Consider the following 27,356-nt stretch of genomic DNA (forward strand, 5'->3'; position numbering starts at 1 on the left):
ATCCAGCCACAGATCTGCCATTGGTTGTGGCAGGCCTGCCGATATAGCAGTCTACAGCAGGAATTGTGCAGCATCATTGATAACAACACATCCCTTCCTGATGAGCTTAACACATTCTATGCAAGTTCTGAACAGAAGGGGATTGGAATGTCACTACCCACTCCAGTGGTCTCCAATGAACCTGAATCCATTGTAGGCACAAGATCAGTCCTCCAGAGGGTGAACTCATGGAAAACATTTGGCTGGGACAGTGTCACTGTCCTTGTCCTTACATCCTGTGCAGATCTGTTGGTGGGAGTGGGGAAGTATTTACTGACCTCTCTCTGCTTCAATCTGAGGTTCCCACCTGCTTTAAGAAGTCCATTATTATCCTGTTATCTCAGAAAAAACAAGGTAACATTCCTTAATAACTAATGCCCACTGGTTCTGACACCCACCATCGTGAAGTATTTCAAGAGGATGGTCATGGCACCAGCCTTTCAGACAATCTCGACCCTCTGCTACTCAGCTACTGTTGGAACAGGTCCAAGGCAGATGGTATCTCCCTGTCCCTAAACTCATCTTCAGAGTATCTGGATAATAAGGACACCCACGTTAGACTATTGGTTATTGACTACAGCTCTGCCTTCAATACTATAATTCCAAGCGAACACATCTCTAAATTTCTAGACCTCCCTTTACAATTAGGTCCTTGACTTTCTGACCAAGTGACTGCAACCAGTAAGGATAGGGGTTAACATCTCCACTACGATTATTCTCAACACTGGTGCCCCGCAACCTAGTGTTGAGAATAATCAACACCAACCCCCTCCTCTGCTCCTTGTACACTCATTTCTACATAGCCACATTCTGCTCTAAGCCCACCAAAAATAAAAGTTCCCAACAAGGGGACCACAGACCCCTTGCTTACTGGTATTGGTCCGTGGCATAAAAACGGTTGGGAACCCCTGATCTATAAGTTTGCAGATGATTCCACCATTGTGGGCTGTATGTCAAATAATGATGAATCAGAGTACAAGAAGGAGATAGAGAGCTTAGTGATATGGTGTCATGACATAAAACTTTCCTTCAATGTCAGCAAAACAGAAGAGCTGATCATTGACTTCAAGAAGGGGTCAGCGCACATGATCCTGTCTACATCACCAATGTCAAGGCCAAGAGGGTCGAAAACTTTAAGTTCCCAGGAGACCGTCCTGATCCAATCACGTTGGCACCATGGCCAAGAAAGCTCACCAGCACCTCGACTTCCTAAGGAAGGCTAAAGGAGTTCAACATATCCCCATGGAACCTTCCCAATTTGTATTAATGCACCATAGAAAGCATCTTATCTGTTACTGCAACTGCTCTGCCCATGAGCACAAGAAACTGTAGAGAGTTGTAGATGCAGCTCAGCACATCACAGACACCATGACAGAATACTTTATTCCTGTAAAGTGCTTTCTGGCCTGCAGAGGTCATGAAAGGTGCCCTATGAAGGTAAGCCTTTATCTTTCCAGTGACAGTGGGTTACTTGATCTGTTTTAGAAATGAAACAAGACGAGCCTTGCATTTTTATTCATCAGTTTATCTGAGTGCTTCACAACCAGTGACGTTGAAAACGGTTTAGATTTCAGTACTCTTCCTCCCTACTGCCTATTAAATGCTATGTATAAGTGACTCTCTCTGTCTTTTTAAGATTCCTTTTTAAAAAGGCACTTTGATGTTTTAGCTGACTGGTTCTCCTCAGTACCTTAGAGAGTGATACTGTTACACTGTTTGCAGGCACCATTGTCACCTTACTTCAGCTATATCCATGCCCAAGTCTTCACAGTGAATGCCAGCCAGCTAACATGCACAATGTGCTGGAGGAACACAGCAGTTCAGGCAGCATGCATGGAGAGCACTAGACAGTGATGTTTGGGTTGAGGCCTGATTAGTCAGGGCACCAAAAGTTAGGAGAAGGCAGGCATATGGGGTTGAGTGGGATAATAAATCTGCCGTGATGGAATGGCGAGCAGACACAATGGGCTGAATAGCCTCATTCTGCTCCTATGTCTTATGGAAACCTCTCTATCTATTCTCCTCATAGATGCTGCCTGAGCTGCTGACTTTGTCCAGCATTTTATGTGTTACTCTGGATTTCCAGCATCGGCAGAGTACCGCAAGTTAAAATTAGTTCTCCTCTAACCAATGCTTTCACCTACCACCAAAGGCATCAGGGGTGAGTGCTAGTCTCCACACACCCCACATAACCTCCTCCTATCTCACCTTTAGGCTTCCTATGTTGAGCATCATTCAAAACAAAGAAAGGCAAACAGCTTCCAAAGTCAAAGGCAGACATTATGCACAGTCCAAAGCAGAGAGGAGAGTTCAGCTCTCAGCATTATCTCAAAGAATGACAGCCACTCATCAGGGCAGCTACCATCGCTGGAATAAATGAATGTCAACAGCGGTATGTGGAAGTGAAGGTTGGTCTTATTTATCAAATGTATATCAAAACATAGAGTGAAATGTAGAGTTTGCATCAAATCAAATTGGTGAGAATTGTGCTGGGGCCAACATAACATTGATAGAACAAAGAGAAATTGAAACAGACTGCGAATGAAGTCTACCAAGTGAACAGAACGCTAAGTTTAATATTAAGCTACTGCTGTCTTGTAGTTAGCTGTTTTTATACTACAGGGATAAGGAAGTTTCCATTCAAATTTGTAAACAAGAGTTGAACAATGAGATAGCTCTTATTCAAATACAGAACACAAATTTCCAGACCTTTCGAGAATTGTACTTTGTATAACCACTAGAGGCATAGTAAGCTTGCATATACATATTATTACCACTAGGAAGCATACTAGGCAGTTACTTGTACGTAAGAAATTCTATAAATACAAGCAGATAATTGTTAAACTGCAAAGAAAATAACAATTAAACAGTCTAATACAAAAAATAAGCAGTTGGACCCAACACATTAATTTTGTGACATGAGGAATAGGCCAATTGCAAACTAATGAAGATATAAACTGAAACAAATATGAATTATTTTCCTGCCAAGTGGCTTCTCCCTTGTTACTGTAGGACCACATATACTCATTTCTCATCCCTTCGACCACTGGGAGCTCTGCAGAAAGAGCTCTGAAACATTACAAATGCACATAGCAACCATGAAATTGATAGCCTCTGTTTGAAATGTTGGTGTACTAACAACAATTGCTTTACTTTCTTCAAACGCATGCTCTTAGTTAGAGGGATTTTGGTCTTGGAGAACAAAGCAGGTCCTTGGAATTCTCTGTCCTTCTAGAGTGCTGCTATCTGGCATTAATTGCACTGTCAATTTATAATCAGTTCTTTCTCACCTCTAGAGCCACTTCCCAAATTAATACCATTATTTTATGGGGGTGGACAGAATATGCAAGTAAATTTATAATGTCTCTAATCCTTCCAATGACAATTCCTCTGAAAACAAACTGAAGTTTTAAATATATTAAAGTGAAGATGGAGAGAGCTTTTTAAACAAGGCAATCTCTTAATCAGAGAGGGTACTTGTGGTTTATGGGTATGCGATCTGGGTAGTCTGTGCTTGTGAAATTGACTCTCTTCCAACATCAGGTCCATGTTTTGTGTTTTAATTAGTAGCTATTATAAATAGGGAAAAGGATTCATGTTCTGAATTGTTAAAGGTTTGCAGGTGGAAGTGCATATCTGATTATTTTTAAAGTAGAGATGATGTAGAATGTTTTTGAATGCAAAAATAGGTACCATGGTAATGCAGTGGTTAGCATGAGGCTATTACAGCTCGGGGCACCAGAGTTCAATCCCAGCGTCCTCCGTAAGGAGTCCCTGTACATGATCCCCGTGAAATGCATGGGTTTTCCCCGGGTTCTCCGGTTTCCTCCTGCAGTCCAAAGACATACTGGGTAGGTTAGTTGGTCATTGCATATTGTCCAGTGATTAGGTTATGGTTAAGTCGGGGTTGCTGGGCAGTGCAGCTTGAAGGGTCGGAAGAGCCTGTTCTGCGCTGTATCTCTAAGTAAAAATAAATAAATATTTCACATTTAAAGTTCCATCTGAATTCTTATTGTGTGGAAGTTGTAAATTCCACAATGCTTGGACATGTTTTGACCCAGGCGCCAGTGCTGTTCACTGTCTCTTTCACACGCTGGCTCCCTCTATCCTCCTCCTGATCCATGAAGGTAAGTGAACACGTGAGCAGGAGAGCAATGTGGCTACACACGTGGGCATCAGGGGAGAGGTCAGTGCCCACAGGCAGAGGTTCTGCAGTGCCAGCCTGCCCCAGCTCGACTTGTTCCCCATACTGGGGTTGGGTCATGTCTTGGAGGTTACATTCTCCCCGAGGTCCAGACCCCATTTTACACTAGCATGGCAGTGTCAGTGTCAATGGGGGATGGATCCCCAAAAGATCCACATTTCACAAAAGGTACAATATGGTTAAGTGTATAAAAAGTGATTTTAAACTGCTTTTCCCTCCGCACAACAAATTATTAACCACTTTCTCCCCATAAGACCCTCTTCTAAATACCTAGCTTGTTTCAATAACAAGTGGTTTACTCCTGCTTTGATCTGGAACACGTCTTCAAACCCTTAGTTCACTTCCACTTCCCTGGATGGGTTATGCTGGAGAGCTCAGGCTAAACATAGGTTTGCTTAAAATGACGTTGTTGATGTTGCAGTTATGCCTGGTAATTAAAGGGGCTCACCTGGGTGGGTGGCATCACATGCTCAGACCAATGGTTGTAATTTAATATAAGCTTTATGAAATTCAGATGCTAACTATAGAATAGGTTGAACAGATTTGGTCTATGCGCATTCCGTTTTAAAGAGACTGCTACTTTAAACAAATTCTTTAAAAAGACTGATCAGAATCAGAATCAGGTTTAATATCACCGGCACATGTCATGAAATTTGTTTACTTTGCACCAGCGGTACAATGCAATACATCTTAAATATAGAAAAAACTGAATTATAGAATGTATATAGATATGTGTATAATAAATAGTTAAATTAAGTAGTGCAAAAACAGATGATACCTTTTTTTAAAAAGTAGGGAGGTAGTGTTCATGGGTTCAATGTCCATTTAGGAATCGGATGGCAGAGTGGAAGAAGTTGTTTATGAATCACTGAGTGTCTTGGATACTACGGAGGCTTGGATACTACGGAGGCTAGTGCCATGATGGAGCTGGATACTACGGAGGCTTGGATACTACGGAGGCTAGTGCCATGATGGAGCTGATTAATTTTACAACTTTCTGCAGCTTACTTCAATCCTGTGTAGTAGCCCGCCCCCACCCCCCCCAAAACCAGAAGGTGATGCAGACAATCAGAATGCTCTCCATGGTACATCTGTAGATTTTGAGAGTTTTCGATGACAAACCAAATCTCCTCAAACTCCTAATGAAAAATAGCCACTGTCTTGCCTTCTTTATAGCTGCATCGATATACTGCGAGGTACAGAGGTCCAGATTCTGTAGATTTGTGATCAGGACTGCAGGAATGATGGCGTTGAATGCTGACTGCTGGTAGGGCTTTTGCACTTTGAAGTTGGACGTTTCCCCCAGGGAAGCGATGGCCAACACTAGAGCGACTACATTTAAGGTGATTGGAGGAAAGTATCGGGGAGATGTCAGTTGCTATTTCACAGAGTGGAACACACTGCCAGGAGACATTAAGGGCAGTTAAGAAAGTCTTGACAGGCACACAGATGAAATTAGAGTACAGGGCTGTGCAGAAGAGAATGGTCAGATTGATCTTGGAGTAAGTTGGAAGGTCGGCACAGCATTGTGGGCCGAAGACCCTGTCCTGTGTTATGTTCAATGAAACAAGCCCCTGTTGACTTGCGAATTACTGAGGCTAATAGTAATCAGTATTATTCTCACATAGTTTTGTCTGTACATCCGGCACAGATTTTTGAAGCTGGTTTTGGGGCTTTATTCATGTAGTCTATATGCTTTTGCTTCTTTAAAACTGTTAGCACTTTAAGTTCTGTGTGTGCTGAAGGTAAGCTGGTACTAGTAAGAGGGTGTCTGATACAGGAAGGTGTCATGGGTTAAGTGGGTAATATTAGCAGTACCACAATACTGCTGAGAACTTTGATACTGTGCCAAGATTAATCCCGTGTCAGTACCCTGATACTGTGTTGAAAGGCGCTGCTCTCTGCTTTGAAATATTGTCTCATCTAAGTCAGGCTAACAAAGTAAGGGGAATCAGAATCAGGTTTATCACTGACATTTACAGTGAAATCTGTTGTTTTGTGGCAGCAGTACAGTGCAAGGCATAATAATTACTAAATGTTACCACAGAAATAACAGTGCAAAAGAGGAAGAATGACCATTCAGAAATCTGATAGCAGAGGGAAAGAAGCTGATCCTAAAACATTGAGTGTGTGTCTTCAGGCTCCTGTACCTCCTCCTCAATGGTAGTAAGAGGGCACATCCCAGATGTGAGGGTCTTTAATGATAGATGTTGCCTTCGTAAGGCACCACCTTTTGAAGATGTCTTTGATAGTGGAGCTGGCTAACTCCACACCCCTGGGCAGTCTTTCGATCCTGCACACTGGAGTCTCTACGCCAGGAGGTGATGCAACAAGTTAAAATGCTCTCCATGGTACATCTGTAGAAATACGATGAACAGAAATGTTTGTACAAGCTCCTGTCTCTCTCTCAGCAAATCAAAAGAGCTGGTATTGAGTTCAGTGAGGGGAGGTGGTACACATACTTCTGCCTACATCAACAGTGTTGAGGTTCTGAGCTTTAAGTTCCTCAGAGTGAACATCACCAATCACCTGTCCTTATCCAGCCGTGTAGATGTCATGACCAAGAAAGCTTTCCAATGCCTCAGGAGGCTAAAGAAATTTGGCATGGCCCTGTCAACCTTTACCAATGTTTATCGATGTGCCATAGAAAGCATCCTATCTGGTTGCATTACAGTTTGGTTTGGCATCTCCTTTGCATAGGACCACAGAAATTCAGAGGTGTGGACACAGCTCAGCACATGCAGAAACTAGCCTGTCCTCCATGAACTCTGTCTGCAGTTCTCACTGCCTCGCTAAAGCGGTCAGCATAATCCAAGACGACACCTACTCTGGACAATCTCTGTTCCGTTGGGTAGAAGTTACAGAAGCCTGAAACCATATATCAGCAGGCTCAAAGGCAGCTCCTACCTTGCAGTTATAAGACAACTGAATAGTTCCCTAGTATGACAAGATAGACTTGATTCCACAATCAAGGTTATGATTTTGCACATTATTGTTTGCTTGCACTGCACTTTTCCTGTGGCTGTTGTACTTTATTGTGCATTCTGTTATTGTTTTACCTTGTACTACCTTAATGCACAAGACAAGCTTTTCACTCTGCCATGAAATAAATCAATTCTAATTCCTAACTCTCAGTCATTTCTTCAGCCGTTAACTCTTGAGTGTCAGACTGAGAACCCAGACGTCAGCTTTCACTGGAAACCAAAGTGTAATTTCCCATGTGCGGTCAAAGGAGATTGAAACGCACCTTCCAAAGAGGAAGGTGTATGTCACAAGGGGGGTTGCTCTGCAAGGTTAGGACAGGAATGTGGACCAAAGTCGATATCTCTTTCATTAAGGTGGCCTCCGTCTGCACTGTGTAAGATTCTGTGGAGAAAATGCATCAGGTGCTTGATTCCTAGTATACAAATCATGATCTCAACATTGTAAGGTCCTTGTCCTTTTCGTTAAACTGAATCATGCAGATCTCTTTGTGTTGCATGTGGAATATGAGTACAGCCAGTGAACCTTGTGCAAGGCCGATCTGACCCCTACCTGACCAGGTTGGATCACTTGTTTCTATACCCAGCAGGCACTCAGGTCTGTGCAAAGGACACCAAATTTGAACATCAGAAAGAGCCCTTCCCCAGTTCCCGATCTCCACCTCACCCCCGACCAGTGACATTTAAAGAATCAAGTTCAAATTTAATTGTCATTCAGCCATATATGAATACCCAGGAATACAGCCAAAGGAAGCAGTGTTACTCATGGCCAATGTGCAACTCACAGTGTCAACAGTCATACACTGCACAAGGCACATTTATCACACATAAGATAGCAGTAAAATACAGTCAAATAAAATAAAATGTAGTCCAGGTCCCTGAGTCCATGACCATTGCAGCAGTCTGCAGTCGAACACAATACAACTTGTCTTCTGCTGAGTGAATTCTGGGGGCGAGGGCAGCACCGCGGTGCTCCAGCATGGATGCCATAGGTTAGGTTAGAGAAGGAGGGCAATTTGATAGAGGTATATAAAGCTATGAGGGAGATCATGTAGATAGGGTAAATGCAAGCAGGCTTTCTCCACTGAGGCTGGGTGTGACTCGAACTGAAGGTTATGGTTAAGGGTGAAAGATGAAATGTTTCAAGGGAACATGAGAGGGAGTTTCTTCATCCAGAGGGTGGTGAGAGTGTGGAATGAGCTGCCAGCACAAGTGGTGTACGTGGGTTTGATTTTAATATTTAAGGGAAATTTGAATAGGGACATGGATGGGAGGGGTAGGGAGAGCTGTGGTCTGGGTGCAGGTTGATGGGACTAGACAGAGTAATAGTTAGGCATGAACTAGATGGGATGAAGGGCCTGTTCTGTGGTGTTCTGTGACTCTAAAACAACTGAATATGCTGTTAATATTTAGCAGGTTAGACAGTACATGTTGTCGCAGCAACTTGAACAAACCAGTGTCTCTGCTGGCAACCACACAGGGAGTTACCTTGTTTGACGTACCCTCTGATCCATCCAATAATAATGGCCAAAAAAGTCTAAGAAATGTACTAGCAACTAGCAACACATACAATCTTGAAGCGATATTGAATGTACTTAAGTGGACTGAAGCAAAGTTAAGCGATTTCAAATGTAATTAAACGAGGTTAAGTGTAATTAAGCAAAGTTGAGTGGTCACTAAAAGATATGACACCTGGAGGTGGCCAGCTCTAAAACCAACCAGAATAAAGGATGATTTTTTTTGTGTGTGACTCTATGCATGCTGGCTATCTTGAATGTGCTGTGTGCCTTGTGCTGTGTACACTGTGCACCTTGGCCCCAGAGAAACAGTGTTTCGTTCGGCTGTATTCATATATAGTTGAATGATAATTATACTTGATTTAACTTTGAGTACATAACTAAACCCTTTGCTTTTACTACACCCTCACTCATGTGACTAACTACCATAATAAATGCACAGCACAGGATGTAATGCAGATAGAAAACAGGTGCATGGCTCCTACTTATGTGAAGATAGGAAAAAGGAACGTTTTAAGTTAATAGTCCTCAGATCTGGAATTGCGAGGATGAAAGATGTTTCAATATATTAAGAAAGTAGGAGAAAGAGAAAAGAAAAGAAATTGGTAGAGTAGGGGATGGGAGGGATAAAACACTAAAAGAGTAAGATTACAAATGGATTAAGATGGAAAAAGAGTAATGAAAAGTCAAAGGTCGGTTTGGTGGGTTACACAGTAGAAACTGCTGTCTGAAGTTATTGAAGGTAACATGCTGTGACTTCTGGGTATGTGAACTGCAAATAATGAATAAGTTGCTTATTTAAAATTGCTGAAATCAATGTTATGTCCAAAGGCTATCAGACACTAAGTCCCAAGATGACTACTTTCCTGGAGCTGCTATAGAGCTTCATTTGAACAGGTTAGCCAGCAGAGGACAAGGAAGTTGGAGTAGGATTGGAATGGAAATAAAGTTGACGTGAGTGGAAACTCTAGTTCACCTTTGCAAACTGAAAGGCAACCCTCAAAATGGTTATTTTTATCAATAAAAATAGAAAACGCAGATCAGACTGCATCTGTGGGAAGAGTAACAGATTTCATTTTTCAGGTTAAAGCCTCTTCCTCTGAACCAGGGAAGAAATGAAACAAGTTAGTTTTATGTTGCAAGGAGAATAGGGAATGAATGAATTGGGCAAAGGGAATATTTCTGATGGATTGAGGCCACGGTTGCCATGGTGATTAGCTGGTTATTTGAACCGTGTGGTTAGAGTCATACATAAATGGGAACAGAAAATAGCCCTTCTGCCCAACTGGTCCTGCTGACCCCTTGCCAGGTCAAAATGACATGGCCCCTTGTGTTTCTGAGCTTGTCAAATCACATCAGCGAGTTTCTTGTCACTTGCCCGAGTACGGGGAGGTAGAGGTACAACGGAAAGAAAACTTGGAGCGGCTTCAGAGTTCTGCGGTGATTCCAGAATGTTCTGAAAGGCAGACTCCAATGCCATCAATAATTTTTCCATTTGTTTCTGGGTTACGACTCCAGACTGCATCATGAAGGATAAGTTCAAACTGCTTTAAATACTCCGATGTCTGAGCGAACCACAGATCAGTGGCTCAGACTGATTGAGAGCAAAGTGTGCATTACTTCCTTTTCACACAGCAAGGAAAAGAGTTCCAGATATAGTCAAACAGCAGTTAAACTGATTATATTTCCCATAAATATCCTCCCATCTGAAGAAATCAGTCTTCCTGTCTGTCCAACATAATGAGTGCAGCCTGAATTATTCCCACGGGTTGCTGGCATTTGCTTAATGAAACAACGGATACTTTTATGTCATCTGAAAGCAGTTCAAAGTACTTTTAAGAGATGCTATACAAATTCATCAAACCACAAGATACTGCAGATGCTAAAATCTAGAGCAAGATGCAAAAAGTAGATGGAACTCAATAGGTCAGGCAGCATCTATAAAAGGAACCAGACAATTTTGACTGTCTTTTCTCTCCATAGACGCTGCCTGACCTGTTGAGTTCCTCCAGCATTTTGTGTTGCTCTATATAAATTCAGATTTGGTTTCTTTTATCCCTCATCTATTTGGTTTAAGGATATTAATGTTGAAATATCTGGAGATCAACTTTAATTGTAAAGGAACGTTTGGCTTTACACAGCATTTTAGCAACATTTTCAGTGAGGACTGCTGAAAACATCAACATTGTTGTCTCTCTCCTCCCCATTCAGGCAACATACCAGAAGCACTGCGCGCACACTGTCTCCAACATTGTGAAAGACCCCTCCCATCCTTCCCAAAACCTCTCTGACCTCCTGCCATCAGGTAGAAGGTACCGCAGCATAAACACTGGAACTGTCAGGCTGGGCAACAGCTTCTTACCCGAGACTGTTAGACTTCTTACAGCGTACTGCCTCTCAACACACATGTACATCCGGTCTGAATGCTCTGCTGCCTCCACCAGCTGCCCACTCCCCAACTCGCAGGCACACTCTCATCCTGCACTTGTCACTTTCCATCTTCTATTGTTGCTGTTTCACATATTTATACGACTGCTTGCTTTTTTTTATAACAGTGCCAATGACATTATAATGTTGTATAGAAACATGCACCTCGCACTTTATGTCAACCTGTCAATCTTCAGGCCAAGGCTCTCAGGGGCTTTGTTATGATTTTATGACTCTATGTGTTGGATCGTAACTATATGTGCTGTGTGTGACTCAATAATAATAATAATAATAATAATAATGCAAACATGAGGAAATCTGCAGATGCTGGAATTTCAAGCAACACACACAAAAAATGCTGGTGAACGCAGCAGGCCAGGCAGCATCTATAGGAAGAGGTTCAACGTTTCGGGCCGAGACCCTTCGTCAGGATAAAAATAATAATAACTTTATTTATAATGCATTTTTCATACAGATGATGTGATTCAATGTGCTTTACAATGGGATAAAAGTACAAACTGGAAAATTAAAAAAATAAAAATAAACAAGAAAATAAAAGACAAAAAGATGTTATTTCAAAGCAAGGTTAAATTAATTGGTTTTGAGCTGGTACCTAAAAGTCTGCATCCCTTATAGTTTTAGGTATTGAATTCTACAGTTTAGGGATGTGGTTCAAAAACACTGACCTGCCAATTATCTTTTGAGGGAGATTGTTTAAGTTTAAAAGACTTGCAGAAGAAGACCTAAGACCTTGAGCAGGATTGTAAAACAAAAGTGATTCTGTGATGTACTCCGGTCCCAGACTGCTGAGAGCTTTAAAAACAAGTGGGAGAATTTTAAAATCAATTCTAAAAGATACAGGAAGCCAATGCAGAGTAGCTAGTACGGTAGTGATATGCTTCCTCATCCTGGTTTTGGTTAAAAATTTAACAGTGAAGTTTTGAATGAATTGAAGTTTGTCAACAGATTGCTTTGGAATGCCAATAAAAAGTGCCTTGCAGTAATTTAGTATATTCAATATAAAGGCATGAATTACTTTTTCCAGCATCATTACATGACAAAAACAAACGTACCTTTGGAAAATTCCTTACGTGTAGGAATGCTGCTCTGGTCACTTTCTTTATGTGGAATTTAAAATTCAAATCTGATTCAAAGACAACACCCAGGCATTCCAAGGCAATTACTGCCTCCCATTCCTTAGCGTGCTGAGCTGACGTGGGTTCTTTCTGACAGAACCATTAAAAAAGTTCTTGGTTCAAGAAAAGGATAGCCTGTCAAACAATGCAGTTGAAGTACTCTTGTCTCCAAGACAGAGGACACAAAGTAACATCCAATTCCTTGAGGTGGCAACCTCCTCAGATGCTTCGATGCCATATTCACAGAGAGCCGAATCATTGCTAAATTCAGACCTGCTCTACCTGTTTGAAATCTTTGTCTGACAGAGAGATTTTGACTGAACATGTGAACTCTGATTGTCTCTTCGCAATGCTTCCTGAGCTGCTCCTTGTTTCCTGCAATTTTTGTTTTTAGTTCGGATTTCCAGCATCTGCATTTTTCTTTTTAATCTTCAGTAGAGTTATCCACGTGATGCAAATGCATCTTTCATTCTGTTAACTCCAAATGTCTGGTCATCCACGTCATTGCTGTTCCAGTGACCTTGTGTGTACTTTGGCTAGATATCAATAATATACAGATGCATTCTCCCCGTGACCACATTGGGTTCCTCGGGGTGCTCCAGTTTCCTCCCACATTCCAAAGATGTACGGGTTAATAGCATGGTAGCATAGTAGGGCGGCACAGTGGTGTAGTGATTAGCACAATGTTTTACAGTACCAGTGACCCAGGTTCAATTCCCGCTGGACTCTGTAGGGAGTTTGTACGTTCTCCCCGTGACCACATGAGTTTCCACTGGGGGCTCCAGTTTCCTCCCACAGTCCAAAGGTGTACTGGTTAGTAGGTTAATTGGTCATTGTAAATTGTCCCGTGGTTAGGCTGGGGCTAAATCGGGGGTTCCTGGGCGGTGCACTCGAAGGGCTGGAATGGTCTGTTCTGTACTGTGTCTCAAAAAACACAAGTAAGTAAATAAATAAGATAGGTTTATTGATGACGTGGGTGTATTTGGGGGCCAGGATCATTAGGCCAGAAGGACGTATTGCTAAATATAAATAAATAGACAGACAGGGTTTACTAAACCCTGATGGGAAGTCCTTGGGATCTGAGTGGCTCCAGGGAAGCGTTTTCCCCTTTTGAGACTCTTCAGTGCTCACCTATGATGAACCAACACATGAGCAGATGCTTCCCATTTCAGTAGCAGCTGTAATTTCTTTCTGTTAGAATCTATTTGTATTTCGTGATCCAAACAACAAAACCCCATAGAATATTTACTATTGCACACTGGGTTATACAAAAACACCAACAGTCAGAATCAGAATCAGAATCAGGTTTATTATCACCGGCATGTGACGTGAAATTTGTTAACTTAGCAGCAGTAGTTCAATGCAATACATAATCTAGCAGAGAAAAAAAATAAGAAAATAAATAGTAATAATAATAAATAAACAAGTAAATCAATTATGTATATTGAATAGATTTTTTAAAACGTGCAAAAACAGAAATACTGTATATTAAAAACAAAAGTGAGGTAGTGTCCAAAGATTCAATGTCCATTTCGGAATCAGATGGCAGAGGGGAAGAAGCTGTTCCTGAATCACTGAGTGTGTGCCTTCAGGCTTCTGTACCTCCTACCTAATGGTTACAGTGAGAAAAGAGCATGCCCTGGGTGCTGGAGGTCCTTAATAATGGACACTCCCTTTCCGAGACACCACTCCCTAAAGATGTCCTGGGTACTTTGTAGGCCAGTACCCAAGATGATTCTGTTTGCCAAATTCATGGCATTGAATGGAATGAACATACTCAACATGCTGGAGGAACTCTGCAGGTCAGGCATCACGGAGAGGAATAAACAGTTGATGTTTCAGGCTGAGCCATTTGTGTGTGCGCTCTCGGCCCAAAGTATTGACCTGCTGGGTTCTTCCAGCACTTTGGGTATTCCTCAAAATTTCCAGCATCTTCAATAAATATCTTGCCTTTAATGAATGCTATGAAGTTGTCAAAATTCCTTTACTGATCAAAATTAAATAAACAACTTGCATTCAAATAACGTGCTTTGCAACCCACTGAGGATATCCCAGAGGGCCTTAGCCAATGAATCGAAACCAAAAGTCAAGTTGATTGTCATATACAGTAGCACAATGAAACACTTACTTGCAGCAGTGTCAGAGCACATAACATCGGATCCACAACATTCTCAAGTAAAGCATTAATTAACAACATAGATTATACAGAATTATACAAGAAAGAACACAATTAGAACAAAAGGAAACTGGTGCTCATTGTAGTGTGAAGTAGTCATAGCATTTCCATACTGAGGTACTGACTAGGGTTGTGTTATTTGGTTCAAAAACCAAATGGTTGAAGGGAAGTAGCTCTTCTTGAACATAGTGGTATGGGATTTTAGGCTTTAGTTCTTCCTGCCACTGGGAGCTGCAAGGAGATGGTATGGCCTGGAAGGTGAGCACCTTTAGCTGTGAAACAGGCCCTTCAACCCACATGGTCCAGGCTGACCACAACATCCTCGCTGCTAGTCCCAGTTCCTCAGGATTTGAGATCATAGCCCTTGAGGCCCTGCATTTTAAGTTCTTACCTAACTCTTTATAGTCATTCTGTAGGGCTTTATCCCTTGTCCTATGTACCTCATTTCTACCAATTCGTAACAATCCCTACCATTTAGTAATAACAGTCTCAGGCAGTTCGCTCTCTCCCCCTTGAACTTCAGCAGCTGCTCAGTGACATCATTGACTCTGGCACCCGGGGGGCAGCACACCATCCTTGTAACACATGCAAAATGCTGGCAGAACTCAGCAAGCCAGGCAGCCTCTATGAAAAAGAGTAAACAGTTGACGATTTGAGCTGAGACTCACTGCAGCTGGGTGCACTTCCCACACATGTAGGCATGGCAGAGATCATGACTTGCCCTGACTTTCCATATCCTGCAGGAGGAGTATTCCACTCCCCTACCATCCTGCCTAAGACGAAGGATGAGAAACAAAATAAACCCTTACCTGTTCCTACCCATGCCTTCACGCTGATGCCTCTTTAAAGAGCTGCTCTCATTCTCCACACCTGGGTCACTAACTCTCCCTCTTCACAGCGAAGTGTCCTGAGCCAAAGTCATGGCTCCCCACTTTAACTGCGACCATTCCAACAATGGCAACTCCAAAATGGCCGATGTTAGGCGTTGCCTTTTGGAGGCAGTACCTCATGAGGATACTACTGATGGCAAGGAGGAATGTGCCCGTGATGTATTGGTCTCAACGCCATCTTAATACTTGCCTGTGTGAAAGATTATTTACAGGAGTTAGATGTGTAAAAATGATTGATTGATTGATTAACATACAGCGTGGAGTTGGCCGTTCCAGACCTTCGAGTCGCGCTGCCCAGCAATCACCATAAAACACAGGAGAAGAATTAGGCCATTCAGCCCATCAAGTCTGCACTGCTATTCCATCATGGCCGATTTATTATCCCTCTCAACTCTATTCTCCTGCTTTCTCCCTGTAACTTTTGATGGCCTTAACAATCAAAAACCCATCTGCTTTAAAGATACCCAAAGACTTGTCCTCCACAGCCATCAGTAGCAATGAATTCCACAAATTCACTACCCTCTCCCAATTTAACCCTAGCCTAATCACCAGATAATTTACAATGACCAATTAACCTACCAACTGGTACATCTTTAGACTGTGAGCACTCAGAGGAAACCCAAGTGGTCGTGGGGAGAACATACAAATTCCTTACAGGCAGCAAAAGGAATTGAACCCAGGTCGCTGGTACTGTAAAGCATTGTGCCTACCACTATGCTACCATTATGCGTTAGTGAATTCAAAATACAGTATATGTGATACAGACTGAGAGCTTGAAACAAAACTGAACTGTCCAAACACAAAGGGTCAAATAACATTTAGTAAACATATCTCAAATCAAATTCATTTGCCTGTGTGCACAAAAGAATTGCAGCATGCAAAAAAAAAAATCCTGGAATACAAGTGCCTTCCTTTTACAGCTAGACAGAACCTGTATCACAGGAGTTAGTAGTTTCTATGATCTTCCCAGCTACTGGTAGCACTAATTACTGACTATATTGGAACTCATTGTGAGCCTGGTCAGAAGTCTGTGCCGAAGTAGATCTCCTCAGGTTTCACATTTCATAACAAGTCAGTCAGCTTCTTTTGTGTGAACAATGTCTTCTCATTCTTTTGTGCTTGGTTGACGTACATCCCCTCAAGTCCCTTCTCCAAATTATTAAAGTGCTTTTCCAGCCCTTTGCCATGACTGGGGATAATTTCATGTTTGTCACTCTGTCTTTAATACAGTACATGCCTATTTATAGCCTACATGACTGGCTCTTGAGCGAGTCCAAAGCAAAATGATTTCAGTATTGTTGAAATTGCTTTGCATGAATTCGTACCATTATAAGTAAATTTTAGCAGTGTCTTGAAGAATCACCTTAGAAATTTATAACTGCATTTTTCCCATTCTACGACATATTAATGACTGAGTTCATGAGTTCTTTGTGCCATTGTGGTGTCGGCATTTATTTATGTTACCTAATAGATTGAAAATCAACTAAATCAAGGTCAGTTAGGGAAGGACATTAAGGACATTAATCGCTCACCTTACCAGTGGGAGTTCCAGAAGAAAGAAGAAACAAGTCGAGTTACAAGCATGGGGAATGTCTTTTACTGCTGCTTTTGTTTAGAGTGGCACTGTAGTGCAGCAGTTCGTACAAATGCTTTACAGTGCCAGCCATCACTGATCAGGGTTTGATTCCCGCTGCCGAAGAAGGGTCTCGGCCTGAAACATTGACTGTTTACTCTTTTCCATAGATGCTGCCAGTCCTGCTGAGTTCCTCCAGCATTTAGGGTGTGTTGCTTTGTATTTCCAGCATCTGCAGATTTTCTTGTGTTTTTGCTTCCCGCTGCTGTCTTTTAGGAGTCTTTACGTTGACCGTGAGGGTTTCCTCTGGACGCTAGGGTTTCCTCCCACGTTCCAAACCTAACAATAGGGTTAGGTTTAGTGAGTTGTGGGCATGCTATGTTGGCACCAGAAACGTAATGACACATGTGGGCAGCCCCCAGCATGATCCTCGAACCGTATTTGGTCATTGATGCAAAACGATGCATTTCACTATATGTTTCAATGTATATGTGACAAATAAAGCTAATCTTTAAAACCTTTATCTTTTGTTTACTGCTTGAAATATTCAAGTATGTAAGAAAAATATTTTCCTAGATAACTGTTATTCTTATCCAATTTGAAATGATTTATGCTGATTAAAGTCATTAATTTCCTGAAATATGCATTATTACATTTGTGACATCTGCTTTTACTATTTCTAAATACTTTTGCACATGTCTGAAATCTTTTACACCAAGATAAGTGTTGCTTTTGACACCTGCAGTTGAAAAAGCAGGAATTGAAATGGATTACTGATTCTTCTGACATAAATTTAAAAGTTCCAATTTTGTTGAAGGATCTTTCAGAATCAGGGCCACTGAAAAGAGTGAAAGACTGAAATACATTCAATACATTCGTACATCCCTCAGTACATGGACACCCGGATACATGGATCTGTAGTTCATGGTTCAGCGGTAGGGAAGTTACTGGAGAGAATTCTTAGGGATAGGATTTATGAGCATTTGGAAAACTGTTGTCACGAGCCCTGTGGGCCTCTGTCGCTTGCCACAGAGCATTGGGTGTCAGGGTTTGACGAGCACCTGTACTTACTGCTTGTTGGAGCCGTTAAGCCCAGGTGCTTTCGGTTTAATCGTGTGAAGTTAATTGTGACTGGCACCTGCTTCCCGCATTCTGATCACTTAAAGGAGACCCTCGTTGTGCTCTGGAAGTGGGGTCCTACTGTGTGTTGGAGAATGATCTGTCTCGCAGTGTTGCTTGGTTGTGCTTCCAATGCTCTGCTGGTATTCCTAAGTCTAACTTCATGTTTCTGTCTCTTGATGGGGAGTCTGCCATTTCTCCACTTCTGGGTTGAACCGGTGCCACTGACCACCATGGCAGAGGGAATCTGCCATACCTCCGCACCTGGGTCCAGTCCTGCGAGCGCTCACCGTGACAACTGTGGCCTAGTTAGGGAGAGTCAGCGTATCTTTGCACGGGCAAGTCGTGTCTTACTAACTAGATTGAGTTTTTTGACAAGATGATGAGGGTGATTGATGAAAGTAGAGCTGTGGATGTTGTCTACATGGATTTGACAAGCTCCTTCATGGGAGGCTCATCCAGAAGACTAAAGTGCATGGTGGATTGGCTGCTTGGATTCAGAACTGGCTTGCCCATTGGGCTGGAAAAATGGCAGATGGAAGGCTCTGAAGAGTGTGGTAGAACAAAGGGATCAGTGAATACAGATCTATAATTCCTTGAATGTGGCATCACAGGTAGATACGGTCATAAGGAAAGCTTCTGCAGAAGTTGGAATGTTATGTTGAAATTGTATAAGACGTTGGTGAGGCCTAATTTGGAGTATTGTGTAGAGTTATTGTCACCTACCTATGGGAATCAATACAATCGAAAAAATCCAGAGAAAAATTACTGGGATGTTACTGGGTGGTGAATCTGTGGAATTTGTTTCCACGGGCAGCAGTGGAGGCCAAGTCATTGGGTGTATTTAAGGCACAGATTGATAGGTATCTGAGTAGCCAGGGCATCAAAGGTTACGGTGAGAAGACGGGGGAGTGGGACTAAATGGGAAAATGGATCAGCTCATGATAAAATGGCGGAGCAGACTCGATGGGCTGAATGACCAACTTCTGCTCCTTTGTCTTATGGTCTTGTGGTCTTATGTTGCTGGCACGTGAGGAACTGAGCTATTGGGGAAGGTTAAATTGGTTAAGACTTTATTCCCTGGAGCGAAAGAGAATGAGGAGGGATTTGGTAGTGGTATGTAAAGTTATGAGGGATTTACTGTAGATAATGTCAATGCAAGCAGGCTTTATCTATTGAGGTCAGGTGAGGCGACAGCCAGAGGTCATAAGTTAAGGGTGAAAGCTGAAATGTTTAAGGGGAACATGGAAGGAAACTTCTTCACTCAGAGGGTGGTGAGAGTGTGGATTGAGCTACCAGTGGAAGAGGTGGATGCAGGTTCAATTTCAACTTTTAAGAGAGATTTGGATAAGTATACAGATGGGAAGGGTATAGAGGAATATGGTCCAGATACAGGTTAGTGGGACTCAGCTGAATAACACTTCAGCAAGGACTAGGTGAGTGGAATGGCCCCTTTCTGTGCTCCATGTGCCTTCAGAGTTTTCCAGATTGGATTGAACATTGTGTGGAGCCTCAGCTTAACTTTGTATTTCACTTTGATACAAAAAATCTTTTCCTGCTGATCAGTGTCAAAAAAAAGCCAAATTAAATCCACTGTGATCCAATGCTATAAAACAATAAAACATGAAAACGTCTAGGAGGGGTGAATATTATTTTATAGGCACTGTAGATATCACAGAGGAAAGGACAGGAGCATGGAAACAAGAGATGCTGAAAATCTTCAAAGTGCAAAGTAAGTTTATTATCGAAGTACATACATGTCACTGTATACTTCCCTGAGATTCATTTTGTTGTGGGCATTCACAGTTGTTGCAAAGAAACACAACAGATTCAATGAAAAACTACACACAGAGACACACAAACAACCAATGTGTAAAAGCTGACAAACTGTGCAAATACAAAAAAATATAATTCCAATCAATCAATCAATCAATAGATAGATAGATAATATTGAGAATGGGAATTGTCGAATCCTTGAAAATTAGTCCATTGGTTGTGGAATCAGTTTAGTGCAGTTATCCACACTGGTTCTGGAGCCTGATGGTTGAGGGGCAATAATTATTCCTAAGAGTGGTGGTGTGAAACCCAAGTCTTAACAGTTAATGTTTCGGACAAAGACCCTTCATCAGGACGGATGAATGTCTTGGCCTGAAATATTGATTGTTCACTTCCCTCCATCCAGACCGTCTGACCAGCTGAGTTCCGCTAGCATTCAGTGTGTGTTGCTGAAGGTGTGTGAACACCAGTTTTTCATCCCCCTGGATCTCTGCAGCTGTCAGCCACCTGTTTGCACATTGTGCTACATCTGACGTCGATCCCACTTTAATAACTCCTCCCCCTTTCCATTCATTTCTCAGATGCTACCACTTGCCTAGACACCAGCAGCAAGTTACAGTGGCCAGTTAGCCTGCCAACCCCCATGTCTTTGGGACGTGGGAGGAAACCAGAGCACCTGGAGGAAACCCAAGCAGAAGAACATGCAGACTCCATGCAGGTAGTGCCCAAGGTTAGGGCTGAACCTGGTTCTCCAGCACCATGAGGCAGCAACTCTACCAGCTGTGTCACTGTGCTGCCTCTGCCCTGGGTGGGGAATCATCTCCTGGGTAATTTCAAAGGACAGGTTAGGTGTTGACCATATTAGAACATAGCACAGTTCAGGCTATTCAGCCTACAAATAGTTCTGACCTAGGAAAATCTACTCCACAATCAATATAACACTTCCTTCCTACACAGCCCATCATTCCCATTTTTCTTACACCCATGTGCCTATCTGAGAGTCTCTTAAATGTCCCTGTTTATCCATTTCTACCACCACCCCAGCAGTGATGGTAGAGCTGGTACAATAGGGACATTTCAGAGACTCTTAGATGGGTCTGGAGCCATAGTTAATCCAAACCAGAGAAAAGCGGGAGATATCCTTTTCTGAAGATTAGCAGTGAAACAGATTGGTGTTCACAACATTCAATCATTGTCTATAGCAGCTTTTTACTCCAGGTTTCCTGTATTTTGTTAGTTAATTAACTGGATTCAACTGCCATGTGGAAGAGGGTAGGGGGGTCAGGGGAACAGGAGTGCCTGGGTCAACACTTCAGGTTTCTGGACACTTGTCCAGCGATTAACCATTTAACCAGCCTTGTAACATAGTCACATAACACGGAACAGGCCCTTCTGCCCGCTAGGTATATGATGCTGGCCACCAGGTATCTCTTCTCATCCCAAATGCCAGCACTTGGACTGAAGTTGTCGATGCCATGGCATGTTAGTTGCCTGGGAATACCTTGCTATTGGAGCCTGATCTCCGAAACACCACACCCTGCAGGGCTTTTCACATACATTCTCCGCAGACTTTCTCGTGGTAAGGACATGAAACTAACAGTTCTGGAAGAATACACATGTTCTTCAGAGTTTCGCATTTCTGCACGTCATCCTGACTTGGCTCACCCTTCACCACTGGGTCTAAATGCAGAAACTCCCTCCCCAACAGCTTTGAGGGCGTACCTTCACCAAAAGGACTGGAGCCGTTTGAGAAGACATCTCAGTACCTTTTTCTCAAAGATAATCAGAGGTGGGTGATCAGTCAATACTACCCACATCCACAAAATCAATCAGTACAACTTTCTTTTGGGTTAACGCAGTGAAATGAGAATCAAACATTTTGCCTGTGAATGGAAACCAATGAAACGTTGGGCAGACTGAGTTCAGTAAGTGCCAAAACCAAATGTTATCATTCCAGAAACATCTCTGCTGATGAAACCTGGTTGTATAAATGATGATATTAAACTAAAACTTAAAAGAATAATACAGGATGTTTGTATAACTTCTTTGAAGCATGCCTGGTATGTAAATAAATTAAATCAATATTTTTTTCTTCAAAGTTTTTTTTACATATGACATTTTTTTAATATAATTTTTGGATAGCTTTTTTGCTGAATTTGTTTGACTACTTGGCTTAGAGTACAGAAGCACAGAGATTCATAGAAACATAGAAACACAGAAAATAGGTGCAGGAGTAGGCCATTCGGCCCTTCGAGCCTGCACCGCCATTTATTATGATCATGGCTGATCATCCAACTCAGAACCCCGCCCCAGCCTTCCCTCCATACCCCCCGATCCCCGTAGCCACAAGGGCCATATCTAACTCCCTCTTAAATATAGCCAATGTACTGGCCTCAACTGCTTCCTGTGGCAGAGAATTCCACAGATTCACCACTCTCTGAGTGAAGAAGTTTTTCCTAATCTCGGTCCTAAAAGGCTTCCCCTTTGTCCTCAAACTGTGACCCTTTGTTCTGGACTTCCCCAACATCGGGAACAATCTTCCTGCATCTAGCCTGTCCAATCCCTTTAGGATTTTATACGTTTCAATCAGATCCCCCCTCAATCTTCTAAATTCCAACGAGTACAAGCCCAGTTCATCCAGTCTTTCTTCATATGAAAGTCCTGCCATCCCAGGAATCAATCTGGTGAACCTTCTTTGTACTCCCTCTATGGCAACGATGTCTTTCCTCAGATTAGGGGACCAAAACTGCACACAATACTCCAGGTGTGGTCTCACCAAGGCCTTGTACAACTGCAGTAGTACCTCCCTGCTCCTGTACTCGAATCCTCTCGCTATAAATGCCAGCATACCATTCGCCTTTTTCACCGCCTGCTGTACCTGCATGCCCACTTTCAATGACTGGTGTATAATGACACCCAGGTCTCGTTGCACCTCCCCTTTTCCTAATCAGCCACCATTCAGATAATAATCTGTTTTCCTATTTTTGCTACCAAAGTGGATAACTTCACATTTATCCACATTAAATTGCATCTGCCATGAATTTGCCCACTCACCCAACCTATCCAAGTCACTCTGCATCCTCCTAGCATCCTCCTCACAGCTAACACTGCCACCCAGCTTCGTGTCATCCGCAAACTTGGAGATGCCGCATTTAATTCCCTCATCCAAGTCATTAATATATATTGTAAACAACTGGGGTCCCAGCACTGAGCCTTGCGGTACCCCACTAGTCACCGCCTGCCATTCTGAAAAGGTCCCATTTATTCCCACTCTTTGCTTCCTGTCTGCTAACCAATTCTCCATCCACATCAATACCTTACCCCCAATACCATGTGGTTTAAGTTTGCACACTAATCTCCTGTGTGGGACCTTGTCAAAAGCCTTTTGAAAATCCAAATATACCACATCCACTGGTTCTCCCCTATCCACTCTACTAGTTACATCCTCAAAAAATTCAATGAGATTCGTCAGACATGATTTTCCTTTCACAAATCCATGTTGACTTTGTCCGATGATTTCACCGCTTTTCAAATGTGCTGTTATCACATCTTTGATAACTGACTCCAGCAGTTTCCCCACCACCGACATTAGGCTAACCGGTCTATAATTCCCCGGTTTCTCTCTCCCTCCTCTTTTAAAAAGTGGGGTTACATTAGCCACCCTCCAATCCTCAGGAACTAGTCCAGAATCTAACGAGTTTTGAAAAATTATCACTAATGCATCCACTATTTCTTGGGCTACTTCCTTAAGCACTCTGGGATGCAGAGCATCTGGCCCTGGGGATTTATCTGCCTTTAATCCCTTCAATTTACCTAACACCACTTCCCTACTAACATGTATTTCGCTCAGTTCCTTCATCTCACTGGACCCTCTGTCCCCTACTATTCGTTATATGACTTCCAAAGAATGCATGGGAGGGTAGCGTGGTGGATGGCGGGGGGGGGGCGGCGGGTGTGAATTGTAAACAGAGACTACTACAGATGTTCAGCAGATCAGGCTGCATCTGTGGGAAGAGAAACGGCATGAACTGAGAGTGCTTTTATTTCAGATTTCCAGCATCTGCAGTTTTTTTTCCACTGACAGTGGGAAAATGGTGGGTAAATTAGTGGGTTATTACAGTCTAGCAGGGCATTTAATCTAATTTTGAATTCCCAGAGTTCAGATCCCCACTAAATCATTTATTCAACTATATTGAAGCTGCAGGAATTAAATATTGGAATAAAAAAGTTCACATGCAACCTTGTTTAGCTTTTTTTTTATTGTATGATTTAAGGAAAGGTGAAGGAGAGCAAAGATTTCTCAGTGCGCTTGTGCTCAGTAGATTAGCTTCAAGTCATAATATAATCTGAACTTTGTGTTCAGCACTTACTGCTCATTTCATCATTGCCATGGCTTCCAGTGGCAAAACTGACTCAATGCCCATCTCATCTTGCTCGAAGGACTGGCAGTAATCTGCCATCCTTAATCACTCCAGTCCAATGAGTACCCAAACGATGCAACTTGGTGCAGGAAGCCACCTACATTGTTGGAGAGCAGATTGCCTCACCAGAGGGATTACTAATGAGACTGATCACTTTTTAACATCAATTTGTTAGTTTCATGGTTTCAAGTTGCATATTTAATCAACTTGATTTTAGTGCCCCCAATTCTTTAGGGGGTCTTGAACTAACATCTAGCCACAGGGGTACAATTCAAGTAATACCTACTCAAAAAGAAAAAAAATCATAAATGTATTTATTGATTTGTTTATTTAGAGTTACGGCACAGAACAGGCCCTTCTGGCCCAGCGAGTCACACCACCCTGCAAACCCACTTATTTAGCCCTAGCCTGATCACAGGACAATTTACAATGACCGATTAACTACCAACCAGTACATCTTTGGACTGTGGGAAGAAATTGAAACACCCAGAGGAAGCCCACAAGCTCACAGGAAGGACGTACAAACTTCTTACAGACAGCGTCAGTTTAGAACTCTGAACTCTGACAGTCTGAGCTGTTATAGTTTTGCACGAACCGCTACGCTGCCACGGCACCCCCTGACGAAATACTAGTCAGAATGCTCTCCATGGTGCATGGACACCACAGTAGCCTAGCAGTTAGTACATCGCTTTACAGCTCGGGGCATTGGAATTGGGAGTTCAGTCCTGGCGTCCTCCGTAAGGAGTCTCTGTACTTCCTTCATGTGGAATGCATGGGTTTTCCCTGGGTCCGGCACTTTCCTCCCACAGTCACTGTCCCATGATTGCGTTATGGTTAAATTGGGACTGTTGGGGGTTGCTGGGTGGTGTGGCTTGAAGGGCTGGAAGGGCCTATTCCATGATATATCTCTAAATAAAAAAAAATTAAACAAAATAAATCCTCAGAAATTTGTTAGAATCTTTGGTGATGTATCAAATCTCCTCAAACTTCTAATGAAATATACCAGCTGGCAAGTCTCCTCTTATTTCTCTTTCACCTTGTTGGTCCTCTGAATCTTAAGCCAAGGACGTCACAGGGGAGTTCAGGCAGTGTGGTTAAAGGTTGGAACTTGCACCCCCTAGCCCAGCCCCTTTGACTTCCAACTGTGTGGTTCATTGCAGGCAGAAGATGAGATGACCTCAGACTTGTTTAAGCTGCAGGAGTTGCTCACACCTGGAGACCAGAGGCCAGCAGCAAACAGGAAAAACAGAAAGTGGGCTTGTGGTGTAGCAGCTTTCATCGTAAATGGGAGGGGAGGTGGTTGTGGTTAGTCACCTCAGACTTCATGCCTGTTACTGGTGTGTGTCCCACAAAATAATTAGAGGCGCTATTACTTTTTACAGGAACATTTGTCACTGGAATCATTGCAAGCTTGTTTGCCTTGGCACTGTAGCGATTAGCGAGAAGCTTTTACAGTTCTGGGCTCGGAGTTCAGTTCTGTCTGTAAGGGGTTTCTGCATTCTCCATGAGAACCGTGTGAGTTTCCACTAGGTGCTCCAGTTTCTTCCCACATTCCAAAGACATACAGCTGAGTAGGTTAACTGGTTTCTCTTCACCATTTACACCTCGGACTTCAACTACTGCACGGAGTCTTGTCATCTTCAGAACTTTTCGGATGACTCCGCCATAGTTGGATGCATCAGCAAGGGAGATGAGGCTGAGTACAGGGCTACGGTAGGAAACTTTGTCACATGGTGTGAGCAGAATTATCTGCAGCTTAATGTGAAAAAGACTAAGGAGCTGGTGGTAGACCTGAGGAGAGCTAAGGTACCGGTGACCCCTGTTTCCATCCAGGGGGTCAGTGTGAACATAGTGGAGGATTACAAATACCTGGGGGTACGAATTGACAATAAACTGGACTGGTCAAAGAACACTGAGGCTGTCTACAAGAAGGGTCAGAGCTGTCTCTATTTCCTGAGGAGACTGAGGTCCTTTAACATCTGCCGGACAATGCTGAGGATGTTCTACGAGTCTGTGGTGGCCAGTGCTATCATGTTTGCTGTTGTGTGCTGGGGCAGCAGGCTGAGAGTGGCAGACACCAACGGAATCAACAAACTCATTCGTAAGGCCAGTGATGTTGTGGGGATGGAACTGGACTCTCTCACGGTGGTGTCTGAAAAGAGGATGCTGTCCAAGTTGCATGCCATCTTGGACAATGTCTCCAATCTACTACATAATGTACTGGGTGGGCACAGGAGTACATTCAGCCAGAGACTCATTCCACCGAGATGTAGCACAGAGCGTCATAGGAAGTCATTCCTGCCTGTGGCCATCAAACTTTACAACTCCTCCCTTGGAAGGTCAGACATCCTAAGCCAATAGGCTGGTCCTGGATTTATTTCATAATTTACTGGCATAATTTACATATTACTACTTAACTATTTATGGTTCTATTACTATTTATTATTTATGGAGCAACTGTAACGAAAACCAATTTCCCCCGGGATCAATAAAGTATGACTATGACTATGGTTCTCGTAAAAATTGTCCTGTAATTACGGCTGTGTTAACGAGGTTGATTGCCGGGCAGTGCAGCTTGTTGGTCTGGAAGGTCTTGTTCCACACTGTGTCTCTAAATAAGTAAAAGAATAAATAAATCAAAACATAATCCTTGCACTTTTAGCATGTTGTAAATCCATATGTGAGTCTAGAGGATCTGAGTTATAAGGAAAGATTGGATAGGTTAGAACATTATTCCCCAGAACTAGAAGATTGAAGAGATCCACAAACCTGCCTGTCCTGGCCGACCTATTGTCTCAGCTTGCTCCTGCCCCACCGAACTCATTTCTGCATACCTCGACACTGTTTTATCACCCCTTGTTCAATCCCTTCCGACCTATGTTCGTGACACTTCTCACGCTCTTAAACTTTTCGATGATTTTAAGTTCCCTGGCCCCCACCGCTTTATTTTCACCATGGATGTCCAGTCCTTATATACTTCCATCCCCCATCAGGAAGGTCTTAAAGCTCTACGCTTCTTTTTGGATTCCAGACCTAATCAGTTCCCCTCTACCACCACTCTGCTCCGTCTAGCGGAATTAGTCCTTACTCTTAATAA

The sequence above is a fragment of the Mobula birostris genome, chromosome 23 (genome assembly GCF_030028105.1).
Source record: "Mobula birostris isolate sMobBir1 chromosome 23, sMobBir1.hap1, whole genome shotgun sequence".
Taxonomy (NCBI): Eukaryota; Metazoa; Chordata; class Chondrichthyes; order Myliobatiformes; family Myliobatidae; genus Mobula; species Mobula birostris.